The 10,620-nt window shown below is 44.6% G+C and overlaps 1 long non-coding RNA gene and 2 other non-coding genes across 3 annotated transcripts; 2 read left to right on the top strand and 1 right to left on the bottom strand.

Moving 5' to 3' along the window:
* The first annotated feature begins 43 nt into the window (after nt 1-43).
* On the top strand, nt 44-8,939 carry LOC149914747 (uncharacterized). The gene is made up of 4 exons (XR_016460337.1): nt 44-107; nt 418-593; nt 2,244-2,321; nt 8,555-8,939. It is a non-coding gene; the product is annotated as an uncharacterized LOC149914747 (long non-coding RNA).
* Nucleotides 300-371, top strand: TRNAG-UCC (transfer RNA glycine (anticodon UCC)). The gene has a single exon. It is a non-coding gene; the product is annotated as a tRNA-Gly (tRNA).
* TRNAV-CAC (transfer RNA valine (anticodon CAC)) lies at nt 672-744 on the bottom strand. The gene has a single exon. It is a non-coding gene; the product is annotated as a tRNA-Val (tRNA).
* Nucleotides 8,940-10,620: the final 1,681 nt, after the last annotated feature.

Below are 10,620 nucleotides of genomic sequence, written 5' to 3'. Positions count from 1 at the left end.
GCGCGCGTGCGAAGTGGGTTGGCGGGAGCGCGCGAGGGGCGGTACCAAGAGCGCAGTATGCGTGGGGAATGGAGTCGCAGCGTGGGAGGGGGAAGTTGCTAGAGAGGGTACGGAGGGAACTGGGGGTAAAAATACACAAAATGAATATCTTTCTTTTCATAACACCCGAATGCATCTTGAAGCGTCCTCGTGGGGCAGCATTGCTAAGTACTCCATATCAGTTTTCAGCCCCTTCTAGGAAAAAGTGGTTGGGTCCATGTAGTGGTTAGTAGAGAAAGCGGGTGCGACTCGATTGTCGTGCGTTGGTGGTATAGTGGTTAGCATAGCTGCCTTCCAAGCAGTTGACCCGGGTTCGATTCCCGGCCAACGCAGCGGTTGCTGTTCATTTTCCTTTTTTTTCTTTTCTGCTTCCCATAGATTTCGAAACCCCTCCAAAACGCGTGTCGTAGCGCAGTTTTCCCTACCTGGGCGCTGGCGGTCACCAGTAATGCCGGTGAAATTTGTACGTTACCCTGCTTTGAGAGCGCAGTGCTGTCTTTTCGGCCCCAACTCTCACCGAGAGGAGCTGCAGAGCCTCGAAGAGTTGGGAGGAGGTAAATAAAACTGTATGAGGGTTTAGGAAAAGAATAAAGTAAAGTAATGGGTTAAAAAGAAAGTGAAGAAAAAAAAACTGTTTCCGCCCGGGATCGAACCGGGGACCTTTCGCGTGTGAGGCGAACGTGATAACCGCTACACTACGGAAACCCGACGTACTCGCAACCCTTCGGCAGTGTGTGCTCTGCACAGCACGCGGTCGATACTGGGGACACTCCTGTACGCCCTCAAGAAACTCTACGCCAAGTACCAGCAAATTTTGCGTGGGGTTCTGAGCGACTAGCCTTAATGAGTGACTACTGTCTCTTCATTATTGTCTCTAGAGGCTTGCTGGCTGAGGAAGAGGTGGGTGTCCCACACCACTGCGTATGAAAGCATTCTGCTGGTGTTCCTTTCAGAAAGGTGAACAGCCCAGCAAGGACCAGATGCGCTCCTCACACACGGCACAATGCCCACAGCACAACGAGGCCTCGTGCCCAGCTCCTCATGGCACTGCAAGGCTTCAGGCCTGCTGCATGCCCTCCTGGCAGACTGCACCTCTCAGCCCATGCCCGCCCCTCAGCCCTGTGGCTCAGGACGAAGCCAGGTGTGCAGGCTGTATGCAGGCCATGAGGACAAGATGTGGTGCTTTTGGGCCACACGAGAAGAAGTAGCAGCTCCTTTCCCTGAGGCAGCTGCCACCAGATGTCGGTATAACAGTGGCAACGGGGAGTGGGGCTCCCTGCAGAGCCGCTCTGAGCGAATCTGACCTCAGGACAGGAGCTGGTGGGTGACTGGTGGTGGGTATCTAACATTTGGTGCTGCTTCTCTCTTCCTTCCCTGCAAGTAAACCTTCCCTAATGCAAAATACGTTCACTGCCTGTGTCTCTCCAAGACAATGCTGTATAATGACACTGGCAATTGCCATGTGGTGAGTCTCTCAATGAGATCAGTGAGATTTTGGGTAAAGTCCCTGGTCCCAATTCTGTGTGGTTCTAGGAATACGCCGTATCCTTATTATTATCTTAGTGCAGTGTTAGCAACGCATGTGCTCATATAGCACTACTTTGTCTTCTTTTTTTTTTCATAAATCTTCAGCCCTTGGGATAAGGTGGTAATATGATAATTCATTTTTCTCATTTTATTTTGTTATTTGAACTGTGTTTTATGCTCTGTTGGCTGCAGAGAAAAAGTTAGATGAGATAAATGAACCATAAACCCATAAGAAAGAAAAGAAAAAAAAAAAACCTCATGGTTACATTTAATTTTATGTTCTAGTGGCTAATCTCTTGATTTGGAGCCAAAAGGAATAGAGAGAAGGTTGTCACGTCTTTAAACTCTGACTTGCTGGTGTTTTCTCTAATTTGAATGGCAGTAAGGTTTAGAATATTACATTAAAGTCTACAACAAATCTTGACCCTTGGGACTTGTTTGCTTCACACCACTGTTTAATTTTGTGGTGTTACACTCTTTTTGCCTGCAACTGGTGGAGCCTGCAGGAGGGGACTCTGGTGTCCCTTTGCACTGTGTTATCACCAAAGTGTGGTCGGGGAAAATCTTATCAATATGTAAGGGTAAAGACCTCTCCCTAGTGCAGAAGAAATTGAATATGCAGTGAACCAAGATCATCAGTGAAAAGACTCAAATGCTTTGAGTTTTTTCTTCCACAGGTCTATCTTTCAGTCAAGTGATCAGTGGCAAAAGGAGACGAACAGACCAAACAACCGCAGGGAGAAAGTTCTTGGAAGGTACATATGAGAGACAGAAAGTAGAAAAAAAGACATTGTGTGTCTGGTATTAACTCCCAAACCTACTCAAAAAATACTGCAGTCATCCCTCAGTCAGTCAGTGGTGGACTCTGGGACACAGTATAGATGGGTCCTGGGCCCTGCCACTTGCTGGAATAGCTCCCAGGGATGTTGCTCACTTTGCTTACAAAGGTCAGTTGGTGATGACTGCTCAAAGTTTGCTCAGGAGGGTGAAGAAACTGGCAACATCTCAGTCTGCCCTCCAGCCCCTGACCCGTTCTCTGCTCACAAGATTTAGAAACCCTGTGGCGCAGCTCACACATGAAAGCCGCCTATGCCTCACCTCCCCTCCCCAAGGGCAACCTCTAGAGTTTGAAGAAAGACTGTCACAGAAATACACAAGAAAAAGAAAACAGGGGGGTGGTTTGGAGGTGAAGGCTGGATATTCTCCACTATTATCACCAGCACCTGCCCTTTCTGAAGAAGGAAACCCTCCCCCAGCTAGCCTTTTCACCAGTGTGCTGAACGTGGCTGTGCTGTGCTTTGTTTGTCTGACATGCTGCAATGACTGCAGAGTTCCTTTCTCCCCTTTTTCTCCCTCTGCTCTCAAAGCAGCCTGCATGGCTGCTAAAATAGAGGGGAGCTTGGAGCACAATCGAACAGGAGAGCTGACAGTCAGGGCTTGGAGACAACACCGCCTGCACAATACTCCCCCAATTAGCCATTCATTTGTGCTACCTCTGAAATGGGGAGCGCAGCCCTTGTGTGCTGGGAGATAAAACAAGAACAGCTTCAATAGCACTGATTTAAATTAGGTCAGGCTAGCTTTTGTGTGGCAGGGACCACACAATAGTAGTCACACGACTGTGGAGGGGAGCAGCATAAAGGAAAAAGAGGCCAAGTAAGTGGCACAGATGTTGGGAGTTGGTGGATACTGGGAGATGAGAGGTGGAGGTACATGAGTGATAGCGAAGGGGAAGACACTACAACCAGCGCATCATGCTAATATATAAAAAGAGCACATGGTCAGCAGGGAAGAGAGAGGTCAAATACTGGCTCTGCAAAAAGAAAATATTAGCTATTTCTGCCAGACCAAGGAGCGTGTGAGCACAATCATATGTGTCCTTTGAAAACCAGTCTTTTGTTATAACTGGTTATAGGGCACAGTGGTGACAATGATGTTCAATCACAGCATCCTCCCTGAGCACCAGTACAAGTCCTGTCCATCAAACAGAGTGTAAGGGGGACACTGGTCTTCTCCAGGACCTTTTTTTCTAAGAGGCATATTTCTTATACCTCCGGCCCAGACATACTGCTTTTCCTCTGTCAAAAATGCAATGAGATGGTAATTTTTCTGGAGTATTCAGCAAGTCAGAGGCATAGGTACAATGGATCCTCAGAGTCCTGGGCTGCCATCTATAGCGATTTATTTCTCTTATAAGTTGATTGAAAGTCCACACCCAACTGGAACACCTGATGTGCTTTGAAGTCCTACACTCCGTTTTTTAACTGTTGGTGGGTTGGGGGAAAAATCATCAGCTGCTTCAAGATGATTTCTTAACCCAGGCTCTCAAAGACATCTGAGAGAGATCCTGAAGATAACGACCAGGAGAATGTGAGCCCTGGAGACTAGACCTAGATCTCACTCCAGTATCATTAATATTAACACTGCTGTTATTACAGTAGTTATGCAGTTCATGTTTATTTGGCAGTGGGAGAAGATGAGAGCAGCATGCTTTCTGTAGCGACAAAGTGTCCTCAGAGCTATCAATAAGAGCCTGATCTTTTCAGGCCAGTCTGAGCATGCTGTTGTCATGATCTAAATGAGTTTAACCATGTAAGTCCATATGCAAAAGAAGGTCAGCTAAGTTTTAGAGCAAGAGTGAGCTCTCAAGCCCTGTGAGTCTCTCAAGACAGAAACCTTACTTGCTGATTTGTCTGTTGTGACTTACACAGGTAACACTTCGCTATGCTTGGCCAAGGAAATGCTAATAGGAGAAAATACTTGTGTAGAAAAATTGAAAAGCATAATCAGCTGTTTAATGTGGCATTCTTTGGCCTTTTTGAATAAAAAAAAAGTACTTCTTGGCAGTTGGAAGAAAATGTTGTATACAAAGACAAAATTTACATAAGCAAAATGTATATTGTATAACAAAGTCATAATTTTCTTGATAGAATTACAAGCATTTTAATTTCAACTACTGATAATGAAAAAGAGCCAAAGAACAGACTATGTCTGCCAGTCAGTGCAAAATAGGGAACACTAGGTTAAATTTTGAATTAGCAGTTATTCACATTGTTTATTCACCTAATAATGACTTGTTTTTAAAAAACAGAGTTGTTGTGTGAGCCATCCTCTGACCCTTAACTTCTTATGCGGTTAACAGGTTGATTTAAGCATACAGCTTCCTGCATGCATACACAGACAGCCAAAGACTCCGTATCCAGAAGCTGATACTGGAAAGATACAGACTGAAAATAAGCTGTCCTTTTTCAACTTTAAGTGTAATTAAACACTGAAATAGTGCCTATTGTAGGGAGGTGGCCCTGGAGGCATCAAGCCAAAATGAGACATGTTGCTGAAAGGTACATTCACATTCAGCCAGATGGTCAGAGCTTGATGCGTGAAGCACCAAGTGAAATTATCTATCCAGTTTATGTGGAAAGCCAGCCTGGAGCAACTGTAATAGCCCTAATTTCTCTCAGTACATAAATATATGGGTGCTAGTTTTCAGTGCTTTACTGCTATGCTATTTGATGTATTTTTAGCCTTTCAGTTATGAGTATATATCAAAGTCCCACTTTGTTTTTCACTCTGTGTTCCTTTAGAAATCCTAACCACACTGAGTGAAGGTGCCCAGGTACCAAAAGCTGTTTAACTGGTAGCATCAAAATCTCTATTAGCTAACTAATTCTGCTATCTTACCCTGCCTATTTGCTTGCTACCTCTCCATGTGCATTGTGAAATACAGATACAGAAGAGTCTCATGGAAAATTTACAGTTGTGATCCCTGCAGGTTTCAAACAAGAGTCCATAAAAATTCTATATGCTCATTGTAACAGTACACACATCCCTATGTATAAATAACTCAGATCTACACTTTCAGATACGTATAGCTAGAGACCATTATTCTCAAGCACTTGGCATGACCTATCATGTTTGTGAGTTGTGATTTTATAACTCATGGCATTACTGAGATGGATTCTGTAACCTGAAATCCTCATTTGAGTCATTCAACTCTCCAGCAACCCAAAAGCCATTGCAGCAACAAATATGTTTTATCAAAGATTGGTTTATTCCCTGAGTATTTATTTTCTGTTTTGGGTATTTTTAAAAAATGTGTTTTGTTTATTTCTTCTCCTTTTATCAGCTCCAGCTGAGACAGAAGAAGGTGGGAGGAGGGTTTTGTTTTTCTGGAGATAACAGGAGTCTGTGTCTGTGCAGCCATGGTGATGAGATCCAGGGTCCAAGCAATTTGCTCCCCATCCCTGGCTCCCAAGTAAAAGTGGGACACAAAGAGAGAGGGGAGCTTTTGTTTCTCAAGTACTTCAGCTATTGCTACTAATTAAGCAAATAGCTCTTAGCATCTTTCACCTCCCAAGCTTAAGGAGGGTCTAGCTGGGGTGAGAGGAGAGTCAAGAGTTGCTGCTGCTGCTGCTGAGCACCCTGCTCTTGCTATACGGCTTTTTTCGTCTTTGCTCTGCCTTATTGGATGACCTATGGCCAACCCTATGACTAAGATTCCCTGGCTGTGGCAGGGAAGAAATGAGAGAGACCAAGCTCAGCACTAGGCCAGATGGAAACTACCATCCTGTTGTTCAAGGTGTTATTAACAGTTTAATGCAATATGTTCCCAGCTTCTCAGACATACTGACTAGCAGCAGATTGCTCTTTCCTTCTCCAGACTTCCCTGGATGTTATTCTCTTCTCTGTCTGAGATGCCAGCGGCTTCTGCAAGCTCTGACAGCATTACCAAAACCTTCCCAGTGCTCCTGTTCATAATGCCCTCCAGTGTTGCCAGGATGTGCTGCAGGAGCCAGATGAACAGTCAAAAGTGAGGTGTCAAGCAAATGGCCTTTGTATGGGGTAGTTGTGCTTTTTTTGGACAAGGAGAGCAGGATGTGTAAGGGCAGTTAGTGGCAGCTGTGAGAGCTGCAGGAAAGTTGCGCAGCCACAGCCCAGTTCCACAAAAGGGAACACATTGCATAAATGTGAGAAGGATTGCTGATATGAAAAGAAGTTGGGCATGTGGAGAGAGAAAGAAGAAATCAGTCTGGGGAGTAGGAGATATCCAATGGCTTATAGAATTGAGGACCTAGCCATGACTTGTTTCTGCAAGATGCCCAGCCATCAAGGACTGAAGTAGGAATCAAGGTCATGGCTGCACTCTGGTGCCTCTTATCCCATTGAACTTACGTGGGTATCTTCAGCCCAGGATCCCTCAGGGAGGAATTAAAGCCCTCAATCAGGAACAGATGGTCTCCCTCTTGGGCCCTGTCTGCCAGGCAACACTTGAGCAGTTATTCTCTGCAATGCTGAGCAGAATCTTGTTTACTTTCCTCTTGAGACAGTAAGGTGAGATGTAGAAAAACTGAGCCCAGGTGGAACTTGCACTGGACTCTTCTCTCAACTACTTTCAAATACAAGGTTGGGTAAGTAGAAGAGTTTGGAATGATGGACCATTTGTCCACCCCAACCTAGGGCACAACAGGATCCATCCACCAAGGCTGTGGAGATGTGTCTCTAGACAACATTAAGCATAACAAAAATAGCAAGCGTGACCAGCTCCCCCTTCAACAGTACCAACCAAGATTGTTGTAGCATGGCTGGTGAAGGGACTTTGCTTATTCCGATACTGAAGCCCAGTATCAAGGACTGCTGAGAATGTCACGCATCTGTGCACTAGCGCATGTTTCCCAGAGACCTTGGTCCCTGAAGTCAGGCTGGTCAGGTCCTGTGCTCTCTTAGATGGTCAGGTTAGGCAGTCAGTACTCTAACGGTTCTTGATGAGCCAAGGGCATGGAGCACCACTTTATCCTTTCCCCTGAGGGTTCCAATCCATAGAGGCTACAATGCAGGATGCTGCCTTTGTCAGCTCTGCAGTAATCAGCCCAGAGGCAGGAAGTGGAAACTTTTTGGTTGCAGCCACTTAGTTTCATTAGAAGCATCAAAAAAGAAAACAGGCCTCAAGTGGGGCAGTCAGAGGCAGAGATATGCAAAGGGTGAGGGAGAGATTTGCTCCTCTGTTTTACATGTCAGTTAGCAGGTAAGCCTCAGCTAACATTTGGAGAAAAGAGGCAGGAAAGAGTGGCAGAGGCAGCCTCTGAATCTAGGAGTCGTTCACTAGTAACATTCAAAGTGCCATCAGGAGATCACTCAGTTCTGTAAAACCTAATCTAAATGTTTGGTTTTTTCACAAGAACAGAAATCAGGCTGAGCAGACATCCCATCCTGCTGCCCCAAGGCTCTCCTTCCCTGCCCTACATCTACTCTGGAAGAGCTTTGTTTTAATTTCCTTTCCAAAACCTTGTGCATTGGAAATGTTATTCCTTTCCTAGTGCTCTGTCCCACTACTTGAGTATCTGTATCATAAAAAAGAATTTTCCCTCAGACTAAGTCTCCCTTGTTCAACACAGAGATGATGCTGTTCAGTGGTAGAATATTAAGGGCTGGAGTCACTACCATAATAATGTATTGATTTCAGTGAAGCAGTGCTCAATTGAGAGGAGTTCATCCAGCCTTGCTTCATCCCCCTTGTGCCCTAAGAGAACGTTTTGTGTTAGAATAAATGCCTCTGTAAGTACCTCTCACTACTGTGCTCATTGTGAGCCATTCTGTGTAGACACATTGAAGCAGGCAGGCTACAGGATCTGGCCTGTGGGAGTGCTTTGGGTGTGGGACAGCTGTGCATATCTGGTAGGCAGATTGTGGTTGCTCACTGACCAGAAGCAGCAACTAGGATCTTGAATCAGAGAAGATCCATCATTTCATTACTGCCTCCTGCAGTTATTTCTGCCCTACAACATCTACAGAGTGGAATCCTTCATCTTGCTCCCTTTCCTCTGTGGCTACCAGCATCTTTATCCTTCTTTCCAGATGGGAAACGAATCTCTTTGACAAGAAGGGGAATGTAGATGTTAACAAGATGCCATGGATCCTCAAGACCAATATTTGCATCACTAATTCTCACCAGCCAGACAATCTCACCTCAATATTTTCTTTTTTCCTATAGGAAACCAGAGAAGAGTGGCTTTTTTTTCATAGACAAAGCAGTACAAAGTGAGCCAAGAGGTCTCAGAGGAACAGATCCCAGACTTCTGAATTCCCATGCGTGAAAAAATATTACCTCTTGTTTCCGTCTGTGCCTGTTTTGTGGACACAGATTTTCTTTCGTTTTCACATGGATGAGCAATTATAAGGCTTGCTCCTATCCACAAGCCTTACATCTTCCTGTAAGCGGGCTTTGTTTGCTAGTGTTAGAGATTTGGCAGAAATAATCATGGTTGGACCACACCTTCACCATTCTCCAGTGAGTTCTGCTCGAAGCTGAGAAGTTGGACAGGGAGCTCAGTCAGCCAGGAGGTGGAGCAGCTTGCCTCCTCAGCACGGTGCTGAGAAGAAAGCCTGGGCGGTTAGCAGAGTTTTTCTGTTTTATGAAGCAGTTATAGATTTTTAATTTTTTTTTTTTTTTTTTTTTTAACCCCATGACCACCGTGGGTTTGGGAGGAAGTTAAAAGGTCCATAGATCTGTGCTTCAGGAGTGGGGCTGGGAAGCTTTTCTATGAGAGCTCTCAAGGAACATCTCATTGTAGCTGGTTGGAGTAAATTTGGCCAGTCCCCTGTGCCATCACAGGCTGGAGTTCAGATTTGCCTTCCATTTCCTTTCTTCTACCTGGGAAAATTGATGTTCTGGGATGGAATTGCAGCCAAGCCAGAGCTCATATCACCAGCTGGGAACTGATTCTGATGCAGGTTACACTGGCTTTACTTGGATCCTCCAGGAAACAGATACTCCAAGTCTCCCTGCAGCAGCTGCTGGCTGGCAGCTTTGCTTGTTCCCCAACATACAGCCCTGTCCCCCTATTTTCCCCATCAGTAGAAAGTGAGTTACCTTGGAGCTGCTGGCACAACAAATTTGTTTCGTTTTAGGCTGAGCACTCAGCATCTGTGCTCTGGTGTGGTTGATGCCTTCTATTTATTTGTTTGTTTGTTTGTTTGTTTGTTTGTTTGTTTGTTTTCAAGAATGAAAACAGTAGATTAATGAACTGCTTGTGGGTAATGTGCAGGGTTTCTCAGAACAAGTGCTATTAGATCCCAGTGTCATGTAGGAGGTAAATGGCAGCACATGGTGAATAAAGCAGTGGTATAATAGATTTAAGTAGTCCATTTCCCTTTGGAGTGTTACTGATAACATGCCCAAATGCGTACAAGATTACTACCTTAATGAATAGGACTGCTCTCTAGCAGAGCACATACTGCAGCTCATCACAAGGGGTTTATTTTCAATCATTTTCATCCAAAAAAAGCTTTTGGTGTTTGGGTTGGAATGATGTGGAGGGACAGTAGAATAGAGACAGAGAGGAAGGAAAGAGCAGAAGAGAACAGATGTGGATGAGAGTAAAAGAGAAAGAAGTGAAGAAGGAACATGAATAATAAATGCAGAGGAAGCTTGTTATGATTTGGACCAATATGGTCTTCAGGAAGCACCATAAGAGGAATTTGTACATGCACGTAGAAAGGACAATGCTCAGACATTTGATTTTGCTTATTGGAAGGGACATATCTTTCTCTGGAAGCATTATTGTCCTCTGCAAGAAGTGAAATACTACAAAACATACAGACTTGATGGACCACTACTTGCTGCTCTGTCTTAGATGTGCAATGGCCAAGGGTTGCCATTTGCCTCTGGTATTTGCAGTCAGCTCAAAATTAGTATCAATTTGTGATAATTCCACCTACATCTGTGGATTTCTTAGGACTTAGCCTCTGTGGTCAGCACCGTGAAATCCTAGTTCTCACTAATTGCCAGCAAATTCTCTGCTAGTTAAGAAGCTCTCAGATATTTGTAGATGCTCCACAGCGACTCCACAGCATGTGAAAACAGAATTTACCTCTACACCTTTCCTCACTCAAATTTACTTTTCTCCTGGAAAAAGCATGTAGAGCAGCCCTGCCTGAAAAAATCTGTTGTAAGCACAATGACTACATTGTTTTCTGAATTTGCTTCCAGTTAATATAATGGGATCTGAATTAGACTGCCTTGCTACATATTAATATACACTTTTGAGCCAACTGAAG

Source organism: Phasianus colchicus, chromosome 28, assembly GCF_987193195.1.
Source record: "Phasianus colchicus chromosome 28, bPhaCol1.hap1.1, whole genome shotgun sequence".
NCBI lineage: Eukaryota > Metazoa > Chordata > Aves > Galliformes > Phasianidae > Phasianus > Phasianus colchicus.
Note: the sequence above shows the minus strand (reverse complement) of the source record. Positions and strands in the feature narration are given on the sequence as shown.